Source organism: Coregonus clupeaformis, unplaced genomic scaffold (assembly GCF_020615455.1).
Source record: "Coregonus clupeaformis isolate EN_2021a unplaced genomic scaffold, ASM2061545v1 scaf1078, whole genome shotgun sequence".
Classification (NCBI taxonomy): domain Eukaryota; kingdom Metazoa; phylum Chordata; class Actinopteri; order Salmoniformes; family Salmonidae; genus Coregonus; species Coregonus clupeaformis.
In genome coordinates, this window is record NW_025534532.1 from 49,155 (window position 1) to 73,865 (window position 24,711).

The following is a 24,711-nucleotide window of genomic DNA, read 5'->3' on the forward strand; positions in this document are numbered from 1 at the left end:
TGGGAACACTTATGGTGGTCCTACAATTGGTCTGAACTCAACAGTGCTAATACTAAGTGAAAATCCACATGTTGGGGTAAATGAAATAAGCTGGACAAGAAGGTCATAGTTTAGCCACAATGTCTTGTAACTGTTCAGTCTACCCTGTGTCTGTCTGGTACACCAGTCATAATACCATTGTTGTTTTTACCTCACAGCAACCCAAGCTCCAACCACTGAACAATCCTCTTTCTCTCCAACAGCTGAGCCTGTTCAGACTGACAACACAGTCCAAGGACCTGAGGGGGCAAGGAGAAGGACACCATGAGGTAATGATCACTTATTCAGCTGTATTTCACACTTACTCTTAAAAATGGATGGCAATAGAAATATGAAGAAACGTAACCTTTTCTGTTTTTCACACTACACAAAAATACCCTCCTTAAATGTTTCCACACTAAGTATAGACCAAAAAGACACCGTTCTCATAGAGACATTTACCGCTTCCTCATATCTCTGTGGTTGTAGACGTAGCAGCATTCTATTCTTTGATGGTCAAGTTTCACACATAAAATGTGTGAAGAGCTGAACAAATATTTCCATTTAGTCAGAACAGCACAAAAAACATAATGCAAAAAAAATACTTTATTTTACAGTAAACATAGTCTTTCACAATCAGTTCCATAGATCTAAAAGTCCTACTGATTCCTCTGGGTATGTTGGTGTTGGTGATAGCTGGTGTCCTAGTCACATGGAAGATGTGGAGAAAGCATAGTAAGTATTCATTCTATAATGACTGTAATAAAAAAGTGATACGTTTGATTGTGGAGATATTTCATGAGACAATCAATATTTTCCTTGAAGACAACTGTATTAGCCTATGTTATAACCAATGTATCTTGACATAAGAGGAGGAGACTCAAAAGTATAACTCTTCTATGATTAACGTATTCAGTATTATTCTAGTGTATCTCAGAGGTCTCTAATACTGCATCTCTCTTTCTTTATTCCAGAGGACAATAAGGCCATGGACCAGACAACAAACACCTCATTGGTAGGCTACATTCATGTTCCTCTCATCTGACTCAAGGCCTTGTGGGTAAGACGCTGTCTGTGAAAAATGCAGGACGTGGCCATGGACAGGACATGGACATCAGATGGACTTAAATAACACATTAGCTCTTCAGCTACAGCGTCATGTCCATTGTAACTGTATAATTTATACATGTTAACTCTATATTTACAGTCAATGAAACATACCCAGGACTGTAGAGACAGTGTGATTTCAGTTTCTGGTTAAAGTACCACTCCAGCTATTTCTGAACTATTCCAGTTGAAAAAGGATATTCCATTTATAAATACAGTAAAGTACATATACTTAAGGTAAAAAAATATGACCTGAGTAAAAATATATATATTTTTAGATGCAATCGCAAAATTCAAGGGTTTGGCAACACTTCCGGGAAGAATAGACAAGAATAGACAAACTACACACCCACACACACACACACACACACTTCTGCCATGTCAGAGGACACCTGGACCACCTATTGAGATGTGCCATTTGTTCAGTAAATCAGGTGATAAATGATGTTGTAGGGAGGCTGCAGTGGGTCTTGAAGGTGATTTCCTGGTCAGCTTTGCAGACACAGTAGGCCTATGTTGCTTCTCTGTCCTGTTCCTATTTGACCTGACTGACACTGTGCTGTTTGAGAGGAAGAAAGCTCATATCTTAATGTTGTTAAAACAAATACATGCCTTATATTGTGGATTATGTAAATGTCAAAAGATATCCCATACATGTAGACTGATGATGAGTTTTTATCATCAACCTCCGTTGTGTGTTTCTACCAGCAGGACCCATTTCCTGCCAATGGTGATGATGTGACTTACAGCACTGTTGTCCCCAAGAGGAGGAACCAGCTAAATGTACAGACCAAGGTAAGGCTGCTATTCTGATCACTATGATGTTAATAGATGAAATTGTATCTGTGTTGTTCTATTGGCTATGTGGCAGACTGGTGCATGGGGTTATAGATGAAGTCACATATCAGAATCAGGTTTATTGTCCTACAAGAGGAACATCAGGAAACAAACAACAGTTAGACATAAATAGTACCACCCACCTGCCCATAGGAGGAAGATACATGGAACTGTTTAGAATTGTCATTGTCCCTGGGATGAAACTCCTCCTGAAGCTTGCAGTGAGACATTTAAGTGTCCGATATTAAGAAGGGACCACTATGGAGTGGGGAGTCCAATCAGTTTAGATGCTGTGTTGGTGATCCTTAATAGTTTATTGTGGTGTGAGACTGTGAGCAGGTTGTGGTAGCAGATACTTCAGTAGATGAGTAGTGGTGATGATGCTCCGGTAGAGTAGCAGAAGGAGTTTGGGTTTGACAGACAGGGTGGATCAGACGCCTGATGACAGACAGACGTTGCTGGGACTTCTTAGTTATTTCAGTGGTGTGTTGATCAAAGGTTAGCTTGTGGTCTATTGTAATTCAGAGGTAGTTGAATGAAGGAATCATTTCAACGGCCTCTCTGTTGATGATAGGGCCGTCACAGGTGGGGGTTTTGGGATAGTCAATGGTTATTTATTTAGTTTTGGACACGTTGCGATCCAGGTAAATATTGCGGCACCATTCAACTAATTGGGTAACGGATGATTGATATTGCTGGAAGGATGGGGGTTCCTTCAGGAGGAACAGGATGGCTGTGTCGTCAGAATACTTGAAAAGGAGGGTTTTGTGGTCCGTGTTTTGGCAGTCATTGGTGTTTAGGGTGTAGACACTGAAAATGTGTAAAGCTGTAAACATTTCTGAGTTTTCATGTCTTTATGTATCTCATCCCGTTTCAGCAATTCTGCAACAAATGGTTGAAGTGATTCCGAGCTGTAGTCTACATTCCATCATCACAGATTGTCCCTCTTCACCTCTCTACCTGTGTGTGTCCCTCCTCTCTTCTAGGCAGAACCAGATGATAATGTGGTCTACAGCTCACTAGCCCTACACCACACAGGTCAGTGTTGACTTATCTTCTCTCTCATGTACCTACACAGATGATGCTAATCTCTCAACAAAGAAACAGACAAGACCATACATTACTACTGTATGTGTACAATACATCACTCTTTAGCCACACATTTCTTATCCTTATCAAACAGAGAAGCTGACTACATTGTTATCATTATTTCTAGAACATGCCTGTATTGTGCACCAAACTACTTTCTTTCCAGCAGAGGGAAGCAACACAGCAGTGTCTGACTGAGTGAAGATCTTGGTCCTAAAGAGCCCTTATCCTGGAAGGACAGCCCACTCCCCCTCCGTGTCACAACATGAGTCATGACTATCTATCTGCCTCCAATATGCTTCTGCCCACACCTCCTAACCCACCCCTGTCTCCTTGTTGTGTCCATAAACTACTGAAGACAGTCTGCTGTGCTTGTTTTGATTATCACCACATATCTGTTATATTAGTTACTGTATGTCCCGCCCACCCGCTCCAATGCCCTTTTCCCTTGTCACTTTTTCCCCACATCACCATCTTATTGATATCATGTATCTTGTCAAATTTAACTGATCATGTGTATATTAAATGTACAAGCTGTGTAACAAAATAAATAGCTAATGCTGAATGAAATATGTAATTATTAGTATTTAAAAAGTAGGTTACAACTAGTCCATAGAATGTAGTAGTTTCTATCTGCCACTGAGGGGTCATATACACTCTAACAGAAGCAGGAAGAGAGTTAAAGACAGCTATAGCTATTAGGAAGTTCAGTCATTCTCTTTGGTGCCTTGGTCCTTGACACACACATTGTGCATTGGTACCATATAACATACGGAGACACATTCCCATAAATGTTTTTCATCTCTCCCTCTCCATCCTACTCCTCATCTTCTTCATGTAACACAGTGGTTGTCGGTGCCATTTAAGATGAGGGAGGATGATCAAACAATTTATGAGCATGGCCTTATTTCTATTACAGCATATATCCAATATAATGTAATTGAAACAAGGCCATGCTCATAACAAAAGTAGCATCCTCCCTCATCTTAAATGGCACCGACCGCCACTGTGTTCCATCTATAGTACCAGAATTCCCCCTCCACACAGGACATACTGTCAAACATCCTACACCACCACTTCCTATTTCCAACGTTACTATAGTAACAATTTACAATGTCACTCCCTCCTTCAACTCCAGTCACCCAGTTCAATGTAACATCGATAGGTTTAGGCTACTACATGATACTAACAATTTCCCTATACACATCATGAGGTTGCTACAAACTAGCCTATGAATGAAAGTTTACAACATAGGTGCACACAGGTTGAGAGAAACATTTGAGGAGACAGACAGTAACACATGGACAGAGAGTGACACATTCAATACACTTGCACACTCTTGCCTGCATCTAGCTGATCTAGGGTGTAATTATTAGTCCAACAGTTGCAAACGAGAGTTTCTATTGGACAAATTCAGGTATGTTTATTCCTGTATTGTTCTGTTTGCTTTTGTTTAAGAAACGTTTTTCAACAGAATTGGCGGAATGAATACACCCCTGATCACAAGTAAACACAGTCCACTTTCATAGCAGCCACGTTGTATTGCTTCTCGCATGCGCTCTAAACCTCTCACCTTATCTTGTGGACATCAATGCACAACAGATGCATTTGACCAGGCGAAAAAACCTTTCAAGCCAAACCTTCATATCATATCCGCTAACCGCTACACACAGCCTACATCATTGTCACCATATTAGCTAATTTCATAGTCAACATAGATACTAGAAATAGCCAACGTGTTAGTAAACCCGCTACAATCATGCAGTACAGTGTACAGTCAGTAAGCTGTTTAGAAGTTACACCGGTGGGCCCCAGTGGCAACAAATTAGTAAAACCAAAAGCTTACCTTGACTTAGAAGAGTTCCAGTGTTGGATAGTCATAGCCAGCTAGCTAACATAGCATCCCTCTGTTTGAGACAGGTTTTTGAGTAGGCTAAACTAGTTAGCTGCATTCACTAGCTAAATAAGTTAAAGTTAAAGTTTAAAAAAAAGACAAATCATAGCTATCTTTGTTAAAAACTGTTCAACTATTGTCTTTCTCTCTTTGAGTCAACTACTCACCACATGTTATGCATTGCAGTGCTAGCTAGCTGTAGCTTATGCTTTCAATACTAGATTCATTCTCTGATCCTTTGAATCTGGTTGACAACATGTAGGTTCCTGATGGAAGATCTTTGATAGGTTGGAGGACGCCTCCACAAGTTGGCATTATTACAGTGTAAGTCTATGGAAGGGGGTGAGAACCATGGTTTTGTATTGAAGTCGATGTACCCAGAGTAGGACAGAAGCTATCTGTCCTCCGGCTCCACCATGGTGCTACCCTACAGGGTGCTGTTGAGGCTACTGTAGACCTTCATTGCAAAATAGTGTGTTTTAATCAATTAATTGGTGACGTGAATATATTTAGTATAGTTCTATCTAAAAAGGATAACATTTTAAATGTTCCACAATTTTAATTTTTATGAAATTCATTGAGGAGGATGGTCCTCCCCTTTCTCCTCCGGCAGCCTCCACTGATGTAACATCATTGACCATACAGCAGTCTTAGCGGTGACTATGAGTGGACTGAAGATGTAGAACACTGGCTGGTACAGGTGTAGAGTGGGAGACCTTATGATGCCTGTTCACATCACTGTCAGACGACAAACCACCACACAAAGTACCACCACTATGACCAGTGAGTAGAGAGCAATCAGATACTGTAGAATTAATTACTAACCTGGTTTTATCCAGTCTTGCTGGCTGATCATCTAAAACAAATTGGATTTTAACCTGATTCAAGGCTTTTGGGAATACTTTGTGGTCCTACCATTGGTTTGAACTCAACAGTGCTAATATGAAGTTAAAATCCACGTTGGGGGTAAATGAAATACGCTGGACAAGAAGGTCATAGCTTAGCCACAATGTCTTGTTACAGTTCAGTCTACCCTGTGTCTCTCTGGTACACCAGTCATAATACCATTGTTGTTTTTACCTCACAGCAACCCAAGCTCCAACCACTGAACAATCCTCTTTCTCTCCAACTGCTGAGCCTGTTCAGACTGACAACACAGTCCAAGGACCTGAGGGGGCAAGGAGAAGGACACCATGAGGTAATGATCACTCATTCAGCTGTACACTTACTCTTAAAAATGGATGGCAATAGAAATATGAAGAAACGTAACCTTTTCTGTTTTTCACACTACACAAAAATACCCTCCTTAAATGTTTCCACACTAAGTATAGACCAAAAAGACACCGTTCTCATAGAGACATTTATCGCTTCCTCATATCTCTGTGGTTGTAGAAGTAGCAGCATTCTATTCTTTGATGGTCAAGTTTCACACATAAAATGTGTGAAGAGCTGAACAAATATTTCCATTTAGTCAGAACAGCACAAAAACATAATGCAAAAAAAATACTTTATTTTACAGTAAACATAGTCTTTCACAATCAGTTCCATAGATCTAAAAGTCCTACTGATTCCTCTGGGCATGTTGGTGTTGGTGATAGCTGGTGTCCTAGTCACATGGAAGATGTGGAGAAAGCATAGTAAGTATTCATTCTATAATGACTGTAATAAAAAAGTGATACGTTTGATTTTGGAGATATTTTCATGAGACAATCAATATTTTCCTTGAAGACAACTGTATTAGCCTATGTTATAACCAATGTATCTTGACATAAGAGGAGGAGACTCAAAGTATAACTCTTCTATGATGAATGTATTCAGTATTATTCTAGTGTATCTCAGAGGTCTCTAATACTGCATCTCTCTTTCTTTATTCCAGAGGACAATAAGGCCATGGACCAGACAACAAACACCTCATTGGTAGGCTACACTCATGTTCCTCTCATCTGACTCAAGGCCTTGTGGGTAAGACCCTGTCTGTGAAAAAATGCAGGACGTGGCCATGGACAGGACATGGACATCAGATGGACTTAAATAACACATTAGCTCTTCAGCTACAGCGTCATGTCCATTGTAACTGTATAATTTATACATGTTAACTCTATATTTACAGTCAATGAAACATACCCAGGACTGTAGAGACAGTGTGATTTCAGTTTCTGGTTAAAGTACCACTCCAGCTATTTCTGAACTATTCCAGTTGAAAAGGATATTCCAAGTATAAATACAGTAAAGTACATATACTTAAGGTAAAAAAAATATGACCTGAGTAAAAATATATATATTTTTAGATGCAATCGCAAAATTCAAGGGTTTGGCAACACTTCCGGGAAGAATAGACAAGAATAGACAAACTACACACCCCACACACACACACACACTTCTGCCATGTCAGAGGACACCTGGACCACCTATTGATATGTGCCATTTGTTCAGTAAATCAGGTGATAAATGATGTTGTAGGGAGGCTGCAGTGGGTCTTGAAGGTGATTTCCTGGTCAGCTTTGCAGACACAGTAGGCCTATGTTGCTTCTCTGTCCTGTTCCTATTTGACCTGACTGACACTGTGCTGTTTGAGAGGAAGAAAGCTCATATCTTAATGTTGTTAAAACAAATACATGCCTTATATTGTGGATTATGTAAATGTACAAAGATATCTCATACATGTAGACTGATGATGAGTTTTTATCATCAACCCCCTTTGTGTGTTTCTACCAGCGGGACCCATTTCCCTGCCAATGGTGATGATGTGACTTACAGCACTGTTGTCCCCAAGAGGAGGAACCAGCTAAATGTACAGACCAAGGTAAGGCTGCTATTCTGATCACTATGATGTTAATAGATGAAATTGTATCTGTGTTGTTCTATTGGCTATGTGGCAGACTGGTGCATGGGGTTATAGATGAAGTCACATATCAGAATCAGGTTTATTGTCCTACAAGAGGAACATCAGGAAACAAACAACAGTTAGACATAAATAGTCCCACCCACCTGCCCATGGGAGGAAGATACATGGAACTGTTTAGAATTGTCATTGTCCCTGGGATGAAACTCCTCCTGAAGCTTGCAGTGAGACATTTAAGTGTCCGATATTAAGAAGGGACCACTATGGAGTGGGGAGTCCAATCAGTTTAGATGCTGTGTTGGTGATCCTTAATAGTTTATTGTGGTGTGAGACTGTGAGCAGGTTGTGGTAGCAGATACTTCAGTAGATGAGTAGTGGTGATGATGCTCCGGTAGAGTAGCAGAAGGAGTTTGGGTTTATCAGACAGGTTGATCAGACGCCTGATGATAGACAGAAGATGCTGGGACTTCTTTGTTATTTCAGTGGTGTGTTGATCAAAGGTTAGCTTGTGGTCTATTGTAATTCAGAGGTAGTTGAATGAAGGAATCATTTCAACGGCCTCTCTGTTGATGATAGGGCCGTCACAGGTGGGGGGTTTTGGGATAGTCAATGGTTATTTATTTAGTTTTGGAGACGTTGTGATCCAGGTAGTTATTGCGGCACCATTCAACTAATTGGGTAACGGATGATTGATATTGCTGGAATGATGGGGGGTTCCTTCAGGAGGAACAGGATGGCTCCGTAGTCAGAATACTTGAAAAGGAGGGTTTTGTGGTCCGTGTTTTGGCAGTCATTGGTGTTTAGGGTGTAGACACTGAAAATGTGTAAAGCTGTAAACATTTCTGAGTTTTCATGTCTTTATGTATCTCATCCCGTTTCAGCAATTCTGCAACAAATGGTTGAAGTGATTCCAAGCTGTAGTCTACATTCCATCATCACAGATTGTCCCTCTTCACCTCTCTACCGTGTGTGTCCCTCCTCTCTTCTAGACAGAACCAGATGATAATGTGGTCTACAGCTCACTAGCCCTACACACACAGGTCAGTGTTGACTTATCTTCTCTCTCATGTACCTACACAGATGATGCTAATCTCTCAACAAAGAAACAGACAAGACCATACATTACTATTGTATGTGTACAATACATCACTCTTTAGCCACACATTTCTTATCCTTATCATGCAGAGAAGCTGACTACATTGTTATCATTATTTCTGGAACATGCCTGTATTGTGCACCAGACTACTTTCTTTCCAGCAGAGGGCAGCAACACAGCAGTGACTGACTGAGTTAAGATCTTGGTCCTAAAGAGCCCTTATCCTGGAAGGACAGCCCACTCCCCCTCCGTGTCACAACATGCGTCATGACTATCTATCTGCCTCCAATATGCTTCTTCCCACACCTCCTAACTCACCCATGTCTCCTTGTTGTGTCCATAAACTACTGAAGACAGTCTGCTGTGCTTGTTTTGATTATCACCACATATCTGTTATCCCTCTAGACCCCTTTAGGTATCAAACAAATATATACAAACATTATTGGATGAAACATTGTGGTCCTCTGTAGCTCAATTGGTTGAGCATGGCGCTTGTCATGCCAGGGTAGTGGGTTCGATCCCCGGAACCACCCGTACGTAAAAATGTATGCACACAAGTCGCTTTGATAAAATTGCATATTATTATTGATTTTGGAATTACTGATATTAGCCAACAGAAACACATTTAATAACAAATTCTCTACAAGGAACAACAGGTAGTCAAAAAAATATATAATGGAAGTTTCTTCTGAAGTGTCTGTTCTATATCTGAGAGATATAGAACAGACTTGTATGGTCAAGTTCCACACATGAAAAGTGTGAAGAGCTGAACAAATAATTCAATTTCGTCATAGCAGCACAAACATGTCTATTTATCTATGATGTTTCATGGACTTTATTTACCAATAAACAGACTTTCACCATCAGTTCCATAGATCTAAAAGTCCTACTGGTTCCTCTGGGCATGCTGGTGGTGGTGATAGCTGGTGTTCTAGTCACATGGAAGATAACTACACTACCACCTTCAATGATCCACACTCATTAAATACCTTGTGCAGTCAAAATCATCACTGCCGCTGCAAACTGTTAAATATACACTGCCTTTAGCAAAACGAAGTTTTCCCTTAAAAAATTGTCCTTGTATTACAGCAATTTACAGAGGAACATGTTCTAAAGCTTTTAATTATTCTACAGACGGGGAGAACATTCTTCTACCTGCCAAAAATTGGTAATGCAGTGCTCTTCCTCCTGTGCACCATCATTGCTGTGGTGAAGTTCAGGGCAAACTGACTCCAAGGTAAAACTGAGGATGAGTAGAAACCAGATAGGTCTCTCTGGTGAGACCAAGGGACAGATTTACTTCTTGCACCTGCTTTTTCAGGGATAAAACACACAAAATAAGAAACTTTTCATTTATGGTTGTCACGATCGTCAGGAACAGATGAGGACCAAGGCGCAGCGTTGCAGGCAAACATACTCTTTATTAGCGTCAAACGACCAAAACAACAAAAACGATAACGTGACAGTTCACAGTCTAACACAAACCGACTGGAAACAAGAACCCACAAACACAAAGGGAAAAACAGACAGTTTAAATATGGCTCCCAATCAGAGACAACCATTCACAGCTGACACTCGTTGCCTCTGATTGGGAGTCACACAGGCCAACATAGAAATAAACAAACTAGAACTCCCAACCAAGAAATAGAATACATAGATCTACACACCCTGGCTCAACATAACAGTGTCCCCAGAGCCAGGGCGTGACAGTACCCCCTAAAGGCGCGGACTCCGACCGCGCCAACCAAATACCACAGGGGAGGGACCGGGTGGGCACTCCGCCTTGGCGGCGGATCCGGCTCGGGCATGATCCCCACTCCCTCTCTAACCCCCCAAAGTACCCCTGGTCCGGTCTGGCCCTGCTGACCGGAGCTGGACTGCACACTGGTGGAGCGGATTGCTCTAGCTCCGGCGTGAAGCAGCTGACCCGTGCTGAACCAGGCACCAGTGGAACAGGACTGACGACGCACATCACTGGCTTGGTGTGGGGAGCAGGAACAGGCCGAGCCGGGCTGACGAGCGCACCACTGACTTGGTGCGGGGAGCAGGAACGGGCCGAGCCGGGCTGACGGGCGCACCACTGACTTGGTGCGGGGAGCAGGAACGGGCCGAGCCGGGCTGGCGAGCGCACCACTGACTTGGTGCGGGGAGCAGGAACGGGCCGAGCCGGGCTGATGAGCGCACCACTGACTTGGTGCGGGGAGCAGAACGGGCCGAGCCGGCTGACGGGGCGCACCACTGACTTGGTGCGGGGAGCAGGAACGGGCCGAGCCGGGCTGACGAGCGCACCACTGACTTGGTGCGGGGAGCAGAACGGCCGAGCCGGGCTGGCGAGCGCACCGTAGGCTTGGTGCGAGGGGCAGGAACGGGCCGAGCCGGGCTGGCGAAGCGCACCGTAGGCTTGGTGCGAGGGGCAGGAACAGGCCGGGCTGGACTGGCGACGCGCACCGTACACTTGTTGCGGGGAGCAGGAACAGACCGGACCGTACTGGGGACACACACCACTGGCCCTACACCGGGATCTGGAACGGGCCGGACCGGACTGGTAACACACCCCAGTACCTCTCGCCGTGCCTCTACACCTTCCATCCCCTCTTCGACCAGTGGCCCCGTAACCTGGCGGCCTCCTCTGCCAACCCGCTGGACCGCCTCTTCTCGCGGCCTCCTGCTGCCCCGACGTCGTGAGCCCCCTAAAAATTTTCTGGGGTTCTTTCCTACCCGTGGACCAGGTCTCCATACTCTTCGCCAGCCTTTCGCCCTTCTCCTTCCACGTCAAGCCCCCTCTCTTGCTCACCCGGCTTGACCCAGTCGAGACTCTTCATCCATTGCTCCATAGACCAGCCTCTCTGCTCTTCACTTGGCTGGGCCCAGTCGAGACTCCTACTCCACTGATCCCAGGTCCATCCTCTCTCCCTCTTCACGCTGCTTGGTCCTGTCTTGGTGGGTTCTTCTGTCACGATCGTCAGGAACAGATGAGGACCAAGGCGCAGCGTTGCAGCCAAACATACTCTTTATTAGCGTCAAACGACCAAAAGAACAAAAACGATAACGTGACAGTTCACGGCCTAACACAAACCGACTGGAAACAAGAACCCACAAACACAAAGGGAAAAACAGACAGTTTAAATATGGCTCCCAATCAGAGACAACCATTCACAGCTGACACTCGTTGCCTCTGATTGGGAGTCACACAGGCCAACATAGAAATAAACAAACTAGAACTCCCAACCAAGAAATAGAATACATAGATCTACACACCCTGGCTCAACATAACAGTGTCCCCAGAGCCAGGGCGTGACAATGGTACATTTTACCTATGTCTTTGACCTAATTTTACTTTTTAGTCCGTATGTTGTTGCCCCAAATATGATTTGTTTCATAGTTGATCTAATTCACTGAATCATAGCCTTACTGTACTATTCTGTCTGCTTTATATGTTAAAATAAATTGTGCTTTGTTAATAAACTTTCAAATCAATTAAGATATTCTTAGAAAGTTGTGTCTCTGCCCAAATACATTGTTGCTGTTAATGATTAAGTATAAATGAAATAAATGGTAAAAGACTGAATCTCTAGTGAACTCTCAGCTAAATAAATTCCTACTTGAAACAACATCCTGTGTGGGGGTTCAGTCTGGCTTTGTTGACCACAAACTGTTGCAAGACAGACTCAATAACGTTGGTCTCATTGAAGGGGCTGTCAACTGGTTAAGAAACTATCTCGCAGACAGAACACAATGCGTCTATGCTGAGAATCCAAGTCTAGCTTCCTTTTTAGATTACTAGAGGTGTACCCCGGGCTCCATTTTTGCTCCATAAAAAAGGTGTCATCCTACAAATAACTAGGTATATGGTTGGACAATAAGCTGTACTACAAAGTTCATATGGATAATCTTGTGAGGAAACTTAAACATATATTGGGTTTCTATTTTTTCGCAACAAGCCTTGTTCAAGCCACTTTTCTTTCAGTAATTAATTATAGTGACTTAATGTACATGCATTAAGCCTCCTCTGTGCTACAGAGACTAGACTCAGTCTATCATGCATCCTTGTGCTTTGTTACGAATGCCAAGTCGCTCACCCACCATTGCGCCCTTGTATCAAAGGGGTGGCCTGGACTTTGCTTTAAATGCGCGAGACAACTACATTGGTATGTGTTCATAAATAAAGCCCTTCTGGGTAAACTCCCCCACTACCTCTGTAGCCTGTTCTCCTTCACCACTAGCAGTTACCAGACATGGTCTACTAGGTGGTTGCTAAATAAAGTCCCCAGGGCCGTTACCCAGTTAGACAAGACTGCCTTTTTCTATTGTGCACCAGAGGCATGGAATAGTCTGCAAACTATGCTTCATCTTGATGTTCTAGTGCCCCTCAGTGAGTTTAAAACGCTGGTGCAAAACTGTATTCAGGAGTGTAAATGTGTCCTGTAGGCTGTTTTGCTTTAGTTTCGATTTGAGGTTACATATTGTTGTATGTTGCTATTGGCCAGGTAAGTGTAGTTTTGCCAGTTAATAATTAATCATTTTTGTCCTCTGTAAATTTTTGTAAATACAACCTCTGGATCCAGTCTTCATCACCTTCACTGTAAAATATATATATTTTTGCGCCTGAGACCTCTGACTCCATCTCTTCTGTTGCTTCTCAACACCAACTAAATAGGCTGCTGGTTCATCCATCTTTATTAACACTATACGTGATTTTATTTGATATAAGATATACAAATGTGCTAATTAATTAAGGTAATCAGTTGTAGTGCCTTAGAGCCTTATGTTACAACTAGTTCATAGAATGTAATAGTTTCTATCTGCCACTGAGGGGGGCATATACACTCAAACAGAAGCAGGAAGAGAGTTAAAGACAGCTATAGCTAAAATGCCTTCAGAAAGTATTCAGACCTCTTGACCTTTTCCACATTTTGTTGTGTTACCGTCTGAATGTACAATGGATTAAAATGAGATTTTCTGTCACTGGCCTACACACAATGAGAGTTTATTATGCTGTGGTTGTCTTGGTTACGCATAGGACAGGTTTCAACTTGGGAGGGGGCTCAGATTGGGTTAACAAATGACTGAATTATTCATATTTGCTAATTCTTACTACACATAGACATACTACCTTTAATGTTGTTATTTAACTGTTTTACAGAACATCGTTTTTTTGCTTTTAACATGATGTGTTATTATTATGTTCTGGTTCTATTCATCTAAACTCAAGAATTGATCTTCGGGGTGATTTGTTTTCATCAATAGGGTTTTCATATTTTCAAGGCAAACTTCCAGAGGGAGAGAGGCTCTTTCAATTAAACTTTCTGTCTTTCTCAAAGAAAAGTGCAATTTAACACTTGGTAGAGTATAACTTTAATTATGCATTTAATGGCCTTTCATTCCATTTAATATCCATCTGATTCATACTTGCTAAACTTTGAGGGATACCATTGACCAGACCAACCAATCTGACCAACATACAAAGCCAAACAGTGACTAGTAACTCTTGACTGTAATAATGTTTCATCAAATGTTGAGAACTGACTGAACTAATCTTTCTGCCCTCAACAAAGAATTATGTTTCATTGAGCTTGGTTGAAGGAATGCACATTGTCAACGATTCCCCGGAAGACCCTCCAGATGTCATGGGCCCAAGGACTAGAAGTTAGGTTCCATAAGTTGGACTGAAGACTCAAGAAGGAATTCTCGTGTGAGTGCGGGCCATTTCTTCCTATATTGGACACAGGCTGTCCATGTACAGCTTCTGTCCAGGGGGATTTGTAGGCTCGGCCCTACTTTATGTTCTCTCTGTTACCTGGAGTTGCATGGCAAATTGTCCAGGAACACAAGGAATGCACAAAGGACAATGCCCAAGGACTAGTCAGTCTGTCACGCCCTGGCTCTGGGGACTCTAGTATGTTGAGCCAGGGTGTGAGTTTTCATTTGTGTTTGTTCTAGTTGTTGTATTTCTATGTTGGCCAGGGTGGCTCCCAATCAGAGACGGCTGTAGCTCGTTGTCTCTGATTGGGAGCCATACTTAAGTAGCCGTTAGGCATTCATTTGGTGTGGTTTCTTGTTCTGTGTTGGTTTGTGAATGTAACCAGGGACGTCACGTTTTCGTTTTGTTGTTTTGTTCGTGTGATCATCAATTAATAAATATGTTCGCATTCCACGCTGCGCCTTGGTACTCCTCTGTTCCCGACGATAATGACACAGTCCTTCCCCCTCTGAGGGGCCAAAATATATCTCTCTGTTACAGTATCCAAAGGACTGACTACTGTGACAGAATAATGCCATAGTATCCATGTTTGGTATCTCTCTGAAACTTGTTCACTGAAGATAACTCTGATGCCATCTATTTGGATGTATGATCTCTGTGGTAACTCTGAATTACTCTATTATGCAAAGGTGTTTGATTGTCTTCTCAGGAATTCTGTCTTGTTTACATTGGTCTCATTCCCCACACAAGCCTTTAAAAGCTGTGACACCCTGTGGAGATTGTGCCTGGGAGTGTTTAGGTTGTGTAATCGTGGTATCATTTGATTGGTCAATGGTGGTTGGTTTTGGATTGAAAGGTGACACCTTCAGATGTTATAAATGGAATTAAATGCCTTTGTTCACTGTCTTATCCTGTATCCAGTTCATGGAGGAAGGTTATACGATCAATTCTCATTTCCTAGGCTTCTAGGCATCTCTTTGTTTACACTTAGAATAATGCCTTGTGATGCTTGTTAATGTTTTTTCAAAGTAATTAAAGACACTTGAATTCCATTCTCAGACATTTCTTGACTGCCTATTACTGTAACTCAACTATAGTGTTCTTGCATATTGCTAAATCATCTTTATGGAGTCAGATAAACATTTTAAATGGCTAATTGCTTAGTCTTATTACTAGTCACATGTGAGGAATTTATAAAATAATATATACTGTATATACACATGTCCCTAGTAGGTCAGGTACCCCTACAGTACAGCCTCACTGTCCCTAGGACATCAGGTCACTGCAGTATAGCCTCACTGTCCCCAGGACATCAGGTACCCCTACAGTATAGCCTCACTGTCCCTAGGACATCAGGTACCACTACAGTATAGGCTCACCTGTCCCTAGGACATCAGGTACCCCCTACAGTATAGTCTCACTGTCCCTAGGACATCAGGTACCCCTACAGTATAGCCTCTACTGTCCCTAGGACATCAGGTTTCCCCCTACAGTATAGCCTCACTGTCCCTAGGACATCAGGTACCCCTACAGTATAGTCTCACTGTCCCTAGGACATCAGGGACTACCCTACAGTATTGTCTCACTGTCCCTAGGACATCAGGTACCCCTACAGTGTTGTCTCACTGTCCCTAGGACATCAGGTACCCCTACAGTATTGTCTCACTGTCCCTAGGACATCAGGTACCCCCTACAGTATAGCCTCACTGTCCCTAGGACATCAGGTACCCCTACAGTATAGAGTGTGTTGCATGACATATTGCATTGCATTGATCATGGTGGGACATCATCCACACATCAATGATGTGACCAGATGTGGAGTCCTTCCTGCCAATGTCACACAAGACATTGGATTTTGATAACACATGTCACATGCTATGCTATATAATATTTTTCCATTCACTGCACTGTCCAAATTATAGAGGCATAAAGCTTTCCAAGTGCAAGATTTTACAATGAAAATAAATGCTCAATGTAGTTAGAATTTGACCAACAATGGACATAGGCAATTCATGTATTTGCAAAAATAATGTTAGCTACACTAAGAATAGATGATAATCTCATAGGCCTATATTATACTTTAATGACATACTGTAAAATGATTATACAATTCATCGAACGGGACAATTCATTCATAAATCCTCAAGGTAAAGTTAAAGACCAGTTGAACTTAAAATTGAAGGTAAAGGTGCGACTTCTACAGACATGCATTAGTGTCATTGATGTCTAAAGAAGCCAGCCAGGTTCAGTTGGAAGCCAGCCAGCCACATATACGTTCTAAAGCACTGGGTAAATCTGTCAGTGAAGAGCTAATTAAAAAAACAGAAGGGCCGATTACGTGACAGGGGTGTCAAACTCATTTTAGCTCAGGGGCCACATGGAGGAAAATCTATTCCCAAGTGGGCCGGACCGGAAAAATCATGGTAGATATAACCTAAAAACAACAACTTCAGATTGTTTTCTTTGTTTAATAATACGATCAACATACAACATAAAGCTGGAGCCTGAGGACAGTGTGTCCAAAATAGTACAAGCACAACATCACTATTAATCATAAAACACGTCAAATTTATTTGAAAATTCTAAAGAAAAATAACACATAAACACACAATGCCTCAGTGATTAACAGAACTGTTTCACAGATCACAGAACTATATCAGGGTGTCATTTTCTCAGGCAGAAATATAGATACAAATAATGAAATCCTGTTCCCCAAACAAGTGCAAGAACCACAGAGTCAAGAATAGGTTAAATATACAAATAAAATAAAATCAATTAAAAACAATAGCACATCAACATAAAAACATATAAACATAAAGCTGGAGCCTGAGGACAGTGTCCAAAAGCACAACATCACTATTAATCATAAAACACCTCAAGTTATTTGAAAGTTCTGAGGACAAAGAACACACAAACACACAATGCCTCAGTGATTCAGCAGAAGTATATCACAGATCACAGAACTATATCAGGTGTCATTTCTCAGGCAGAAATGTAGATCAAAATAATGAAATCCTGTTCCCCAAACAAGTGCAAGAACCACAGAGTCAAGAATAGGTTAAATATACAAATAAAATAAAATCAATTAAAAACAATAGCACATCAACATAAAAACATATAAACATAAATCTGAAAGCGTTGCTCAAACTCCCGTAACAGTCCAGTTATTTTATCTTTGAACGCTTCATGTCTGCCACATGTTGGGTCGCGCACACATTTTTCAGACAGGGAAGTGAGCTGCATCACCACCGGCAAGTTGCGTCTCCACAATGACAGCTTCACAAGAAAGAACGTATGCTGTCATAATACTGCTGTGACAACTTTGCTGCGCCCTTGCAGCTGTTTGTTCAAGTTATTCAGGTGCTCTGTAACATCCACCATAAATGCAAGGTCCGGCATCCATTCTGCGGAATGAAATTCTAACACTGGTTTGCCCTTTTCTTCCATGAACTGTTCAATTTCTTTTCTTCGTAAATCAAAGAAACGCCCTCAGCACAGCACCTCGGCTTAACCATCTTACCTCAGTGTGGTATGGCAGGCCATAGATGTGGTCTTTCTCTGAGAAGGCTGTCAAACTGACGGTGATTCAGGCTTCTGGATCGGATGAAATTAACAGTTTGGATGACCACCTTCATGACGTTATCCATCTTTAATGACTTGCAACACAAAGCCTCCTGGTGCAAAATACAGTGAAAAGTCAAAAAAATCACGTCCTCCATTTGCAGATTGCACTTTCTCTCTGAACTTTGTCACAACGCCTGCTTTTTCCCGATCATTGAGGGCGCACCATCTGTAGCCAGGCTGACAGCGAGGGACCAGTCCACTCCGACCCTGTCCAGCGCCGACGAGTGCCGTAAAAAATATCAGCTGCTGTCGTTGTATCTGTCACTCGGCACCAACTCCACGAACTCCTCGGTGACGGTCAATGTGTCATCAACTCCGCGGATCCTCCTCTCCACCCTCTCCGAGCTGGGCATCTCCGGTGCGGCTCACTCCTGGATTCGTCCTACCTGACCGGTCGCTCCCTACCAAGTGGCGTGGCGAGAAGCTGTCTCCGCACCACGTGCTCTCACCACTGGAGTGTCCCCCAGGGCTCAGTTCTAGGCCCTCTCTCTCTTCTCCCTATACACCAAGTCACTTGGCTCTGTCATATCCTCACATGGCCTTTCCTATCATTGCTACGCTGACGATACACAACTAATCTTCTCCTTTCCCCCTTCTGATAACCAGGTGGCGAATCGCATCTCTGCATGTCTGGCAGACATATCAGTATGGATGACCGGATCACCACCTCAAGCTGAACCCTGGCAAGACCGGAGCTGCTCTTCCTCCCGGGGGAAGGACTGCCCGTTCCATGATCTCGCCATCACGGTTGACAACTCCGCTGTGTCCTCCTCCCAGAGTGCAAAGAGCCTAGGCGTGACCCTGGACAACACCCCTGTCGTTTCTCCGCCAACATCAAGGCGGTGACCCGCTCCTGCAGGTTCATGCTCTACAACATTCGGAGAGTACGACCCTGCCTTACACAGGAAGCGGCACAGGTCCTAATCCAGGCACTTGTCATCTCCCGTCTGGACTACTGCAACTGCGCTGTTGGCTGGCCTCCCTGCCTGTGCCATTAAACCCTACAACTCATCCAGAATGCCGCAGCCCGTCTGGTGTTCAACCTTCCCAAGTTCTCTCACGTCACCCCCCCTCCTCCGCACACTCCACTTGGCTTCCAGTTGAAGCTCGCATCCGTTAGCAAGACCATGGTGCTTGCCTTTGGAGGCAGCGAGGGGAACGGCACCTCTGTACCTTCGGGCTCTGATCAGTCCCTACACCCAAACGAGGGCATTGCGTTCATCCACCTCTGGCCTGCTGGCTCCCCTTCTCTCTGCGGAAGCATAGTTCCCGCTCAGCCCAGTCAAAACTGTTCTGCTGCTCTGGCACCCCAATGGTGGAACAAGCTCCCCTCACGACGCCAGGACAGCGGAGTCACTCAACACCTTCCGGAGACATTTGAAACCCCACCTCTTTAAGGAATACCTGGGATAGGATAAAGCAATCCTTCTACCCCCCACACACACAGCGGAGTCGCTCACACCACCTTCCGGAGACATTTGAAACCCCACCTCTTTAAGGAATACCTGGGATAGGATAAAGTAATCCTTCTAAACCCCCCACAGCGGAGTCACTCACCACCTTCCCGGAGACATTTGAAACCCCACCTCTTTAGGAATACCTGGGATAGGATAAAGTGATCATTCTACCCCCCCACCCCCACACACAGCGGGAGTCGCTCACCACCTTCCGGGAGACATTTGAAACCCCACCTCTTAAGGAATACCTGGGATAGGATAAAGTAATCCCTTCTACCCCCCAAAAAAATTGTAAAGTGGTTATCCCACTGGCTATAGGGTGAATGCATCAATTTGTGAGTCGCTCTCTGGACTAGAGCGTCTAGCAAATGACGTAAATGTGCCCTTGAGCAAGGCACTTAACCCTAATTGCTCCTGTAAGTCGCCTGGATAAGAGCGTCTGCTAAATGACTTAAATGTAAATGTAAATGTAATGAAAAAATGGCCAGTTGTGCAACATCTGTAATGTCCGTGCTTTCATCAGTTGCAACCGAAAATGCAATAAATGACTTTACTTTTGCTTCAACTGGCTGTCCAAATCCACTGAAAGATCGGAAATCCTGTCTGCAACTGTTTCTTGTCAGGTTGATATTTGCAAAAGCCTGCCGCTTTTCAGGGCACACAATCTCCGCTGCCTTCATCATGCATGTTTTACTACAAATTCACCCTCACTAAATGGTTTTGAAGCCACTGCAATTTCATTAGCAATGGGCGAGGTAGCTAGCTTTCACTGCAGCGTCACTGATGTCTCAGGCTGTGAGTAAACACAGACTGCTGTTTCTTCAGACCGCCAACAGTTCATTCACCTTCTCTCATCTCCCTGTCCTTGAAAGTTGTCATATTTGTCGGCATGAAGACTCACATAGTGGCGGCACGAAGGTTATATTCTTTCAGCACTGCAACATGCTCCTGAACACACCAAACATACAGATTTCCCATTCAATTCCGTGATTAAATAGGATGACCACTTTTCTTGGAACACTCTGCACTCTACGTCCACTTTTCTATTTTTTGACAGAGACATATTGGGGCAATGAGGGTGCCAAAGCACATAATGTTAAAAGTAGAAGCCGTGATAAGAATATTGCGGGCAAAACAAAGTAGCTCATTGGCTGCACGTGCTTGACCTACTTGCTCTGCCCCGTATAAACAGTTTGCTTGCTTAACACAATTGCTATTACGCCATCCAGTGGACGCGCAATTTGAACAGCAGTTTATTTTATTGAAAATTGCAGCGCATTTTTTATACTTAAAAAAAAAATATATATATATATATATACAGTGGGAAAGGAAAAGTATTTAGTCAGCCACTAATTGTGCAAGTTCTCCCACTTAAAAAAGATGAGAGAGGCCTGTAATTTTCATCACTAGGTACACGTCAACTATGACAGACAAAATGAGAAAAGAAAATCCAGAAAATCACATTGTAGGATTTTTAATGGATTTATTTGCAAATTATGGTGGAAAATAAGTATTTGGTCAATAACACAAGTTTCTCAATACTTTGTTATATACCCTTTGTTGGCAGATGACACAGGTCAAACTTTTTTCTGTAAGTCTTCACAAGTTTTTCACACACTGTTGCTGGTATTTTGGCCCATTCCTCCATGCAGATCTCCTCTAGAGCAGTGATGTTTTGGGGCTGTACGCTACAACACAGACTTTCAACTCCCTCCAAAGATTTTCTATAGGGGTTGAGATCTGGAGACTGGCTAAGCCACTCCAGGACCTTGAAATGCTTCTTACGAAGCCACTCCTTCATTGACCGGGCCGTGTGTTTGGGATCATTATCATGCTGAAAGACCCAGCCATGCTTCATCTTCAATGCCCTTGCTGATGGAAGGAGGTTTTCACTCAAAATCTCACGATACATGGCCCCATTCATTCTTTCCTTTACGGATCAGTGCGTCCTGGTCCCCTTTGCAGTGAAAAACAGCCCCAAAGCATGATGTTTCCACCCCCATGCTTCACAGTAGGTATGGTGTTCTTTTGGATGCAACTCAGCATTCTTTGTCCTCCAAACACGACGAGTTGAGTTTTTACCAAAAGGTTCTATTTTGGTTTCATCTGATCATATGACATTCTCCCAATCCTCTTCTGGATCATCCAAATGCACTCTAGTAAACTTCAGACGGGCCTGGACATGTACTGGCTTAAGCAGGGGGACACATCTTGCACTGCAGGATTTGGAGGTCCCCTACGGCGTAGTGTGTTACTGATGGTAGGCTTTGTTACTTTGGTCCCAGCTCTCTGCAGGTCATTCACCAGAGTACCCGTGTGGTTCTGGGATTTTGCTCACTTCGTTCTTGTGATCATTTTGACCCACGGGGTGAGATCTTTGCGTGGAGCCCCAGATCGAGGGAGATTATCAGTGGTCTTGTATGTCTTCCATTTCCTAATAATTGCTCCCACAGTTGATTTCTTCAAACCAAGCTGCTTCCTATTGCAGATTCAGTCTTCCCAGCCTGGTGCAGGTCTACAATTTTGTTTCTGGTGTCCTTTGACAGCTCTTTGGTCTTGGCCATAGTGGAGTTTGGAGTGTGACTGTTTGAGGTTGTGGACAGGTGTCTTTTATACTGATAACAAGTTCAAACAGGTGCCATTAATACAGGTAACGAGTGGAGGACAGAGGAGCCTCTAAAGAAGAAAGTTACAGGTCTGTGAGAGCCAGAAATCTTGCTTGTTTTGTAGGTGACCAAATACTTATTTTCCACCATAATTTGGAAATAAATTCATAAAAAAATCCTACAATGTGATTTTCTGGATTTTCTTTTCTCATTTTGTCTGTCATAGTTGACGTGTACCTATGATGAAAATTACAGGCCTCTCATCTTTTTAAGTGGGAGAACTTGCACAATAGGTGGCTGACTAAATACTTTCCCCACTGTATATATATATATTTTTTTATCATCTCGCGGGCCGGATTAAACCCGTTATGCGGGCCTGATCCGGCCCAGCTGGGCCGGACGTTTGACACCCTGGCGTAGGCTGTCTCTCTCCTGTGTAATGTTTGGCTGCAATATTTATTTTAGCAGACCTGTCTTGGGTAGTAATCGTAAACCTACCGCTGTATCTATGTTCATGTTTCTCCACGTCAAAAGCCTGGCAGTATTTCAGTTATTTGTGTAAAGAGTAGAGTTTATGAAATATCTCACCTTTGGAGCGAACAACCCGGCGTGACAAAACCAGAGAGGGAAAAGGAACGTGAAATGTATGTGAGACTGTCATTTTACTTCCTGTTCAAGAGAGAGTGCCACTATTGGACAATTTGCCGTCCATCAAATAAAGTTAAACCTACATCGGCAGTATTGTAGAAACGTGTAAAATCAGCGGTTACAAAAGTTTCCATTCATAAAATGACAAGATGACACTCAGATGGGTGCCCCCATTTGTTTTCCAATCAATATTGATAATGGACATAATCATTTGGAAATGTGGAATTATTATAACAGTACATGGTCAATAAGGGCAGATTTTTCTCCAAGATGTTCAAACGTTTATAGATGACCAGCAGGGTCAAATAATAATCACACACACACACACACACTTATTACACATGTACTACATGTAGTAAACAAATGGCAATGAGCCAGTAGCCTAATAACAAATCTTAATGTAGGTTATTATGTAACCAGACCAGTCTTTATGCAGTTATTTTTGGGATTGGATGGTCAAGGGTGTGCCACACTGAATCCAACCTCAATGTAAGTACAACAATCTGAAACACATAACCCTAATTATTACGCAGACTAATCACTAGTCTCAAAAACCTGACCCTAGGCAACAGTGAACCAGTCAGGTTGGGTTTTCGGGACTATTAATCCACCGCATGGAGTTTGTTTTGCTGCTGAGATCGGCGCAGCCACTGCCAGGGAGCCACATGGACAAGACCGCGCAGCTCTCAAACTGTGCGCTCGAGCGATTTAGCTCTCCAAAGCCTGCTGTTTGAAAGGGAGTAGAGTAATATAACACAGTATATATTGTCTTGATGAAACATGTCAAGCCTTTGCACCTCCATCGTCACCTGTATCCATTCTGTTACTAGACAACGGACTAGGACAGTTATCAATTGATTGTGACTTTATAGCCTACATGGACAGCATCTAAAGTCTACACATGTAGCCACAGTCTAATCATTCGTGCAATATGGTATCAATCTAACCAATTACTAATTTACACACAGGTGTGCATGGACAGTGATTTCAAAAGTTATGAACATGTGTTGTGAGGAGTGAGGTGGACATATATATATATATATATATATATATATATATATATATATATATATATATATATATATATATTATTTTTTTTCCTTAAAGTTTACATAATATATGTCCACAAGTGCAGCACTAATGTAAAAAGCGTTATGTCAGTCTTTTAGCAGCATGCGGTTTGGTTGTGTGTGTCTCCTGTAGGCCTGTACACCGTTTGCCAAACAGAATATTTAGGCTACTAATGAATGTCTTGGCAAAGGTCTCTTTGACCGAACGTTACATGTTCATAAATGTTCTCACTAAACTGTGTGCTGGAGTACCCATTCTAGTTTTCACTTTTCCCAACCTGTGACTTCAGGTGTGCAATATTTTTATTTCTACTCTCTTATTTATGAGTGAAAGTGTGTTGTCTGTCCAGAGCTGAAGGTTGTGGAGAAGAAGATTAGCTTCTCCAGCAGAGAAAATGCCACAACACAGGATGTGGAGAAGTCAGTGCTGTCCATACTGTAAGGCTCTATCCTAAACTGTACTGCCATCTATAGGATTTTAATAGCAACAGCTGGAACTCAATATCATGAACTCAATATTATAAATGTGACACATTTTCCATTAATGTTTCGTGGCAGGCTTTTGTCTGAAGAAGGACACTGCTTTCGCGAGGACATGAGGTAGGGTAAGGGTTCAGAGTTCACATAAGTCCCTCTATATTCCACACTGTAGGTGGAAGACCTACACACGCTCTTGGATGCCATTTGGCACTGGGCAAACATCCTATACCGCGAGGATGCCT

At 42.8% G+C, this 24,711-nt stretch overlaps 1 long non-coding RNA gene across 3 annotated transcripts; it reads left to right on the forward strand.

Moving 5' to 3' along the window:
• The first annotated feature begins 698 nt into the window (after positions 1-698).
• LOC123486232 lies at positions 699-6,118 on the forward strand. Of its 3 annotated transcripts, none has more exons than XR_006659293.1 (4): positions 699-753; positions 993-1,033; positions 1,834-1,920; positions 6,033-6,118. It is a non-coding gene; the product is annotated as an uncharacterized LOC123486232 (long non-coding RNA). The 3 variants fall into 3 exon arrangements; XR_006659295.1 differs by having other exon boundaries at positions 1,837-1,920; XR_006659294.1 differs by lacking the exon at positions 6,033-6,118 and adding an exon at positions 2,949-3,062.
• Positions 6,119-24,711: the final 18,593 nt, after the last annotated feature.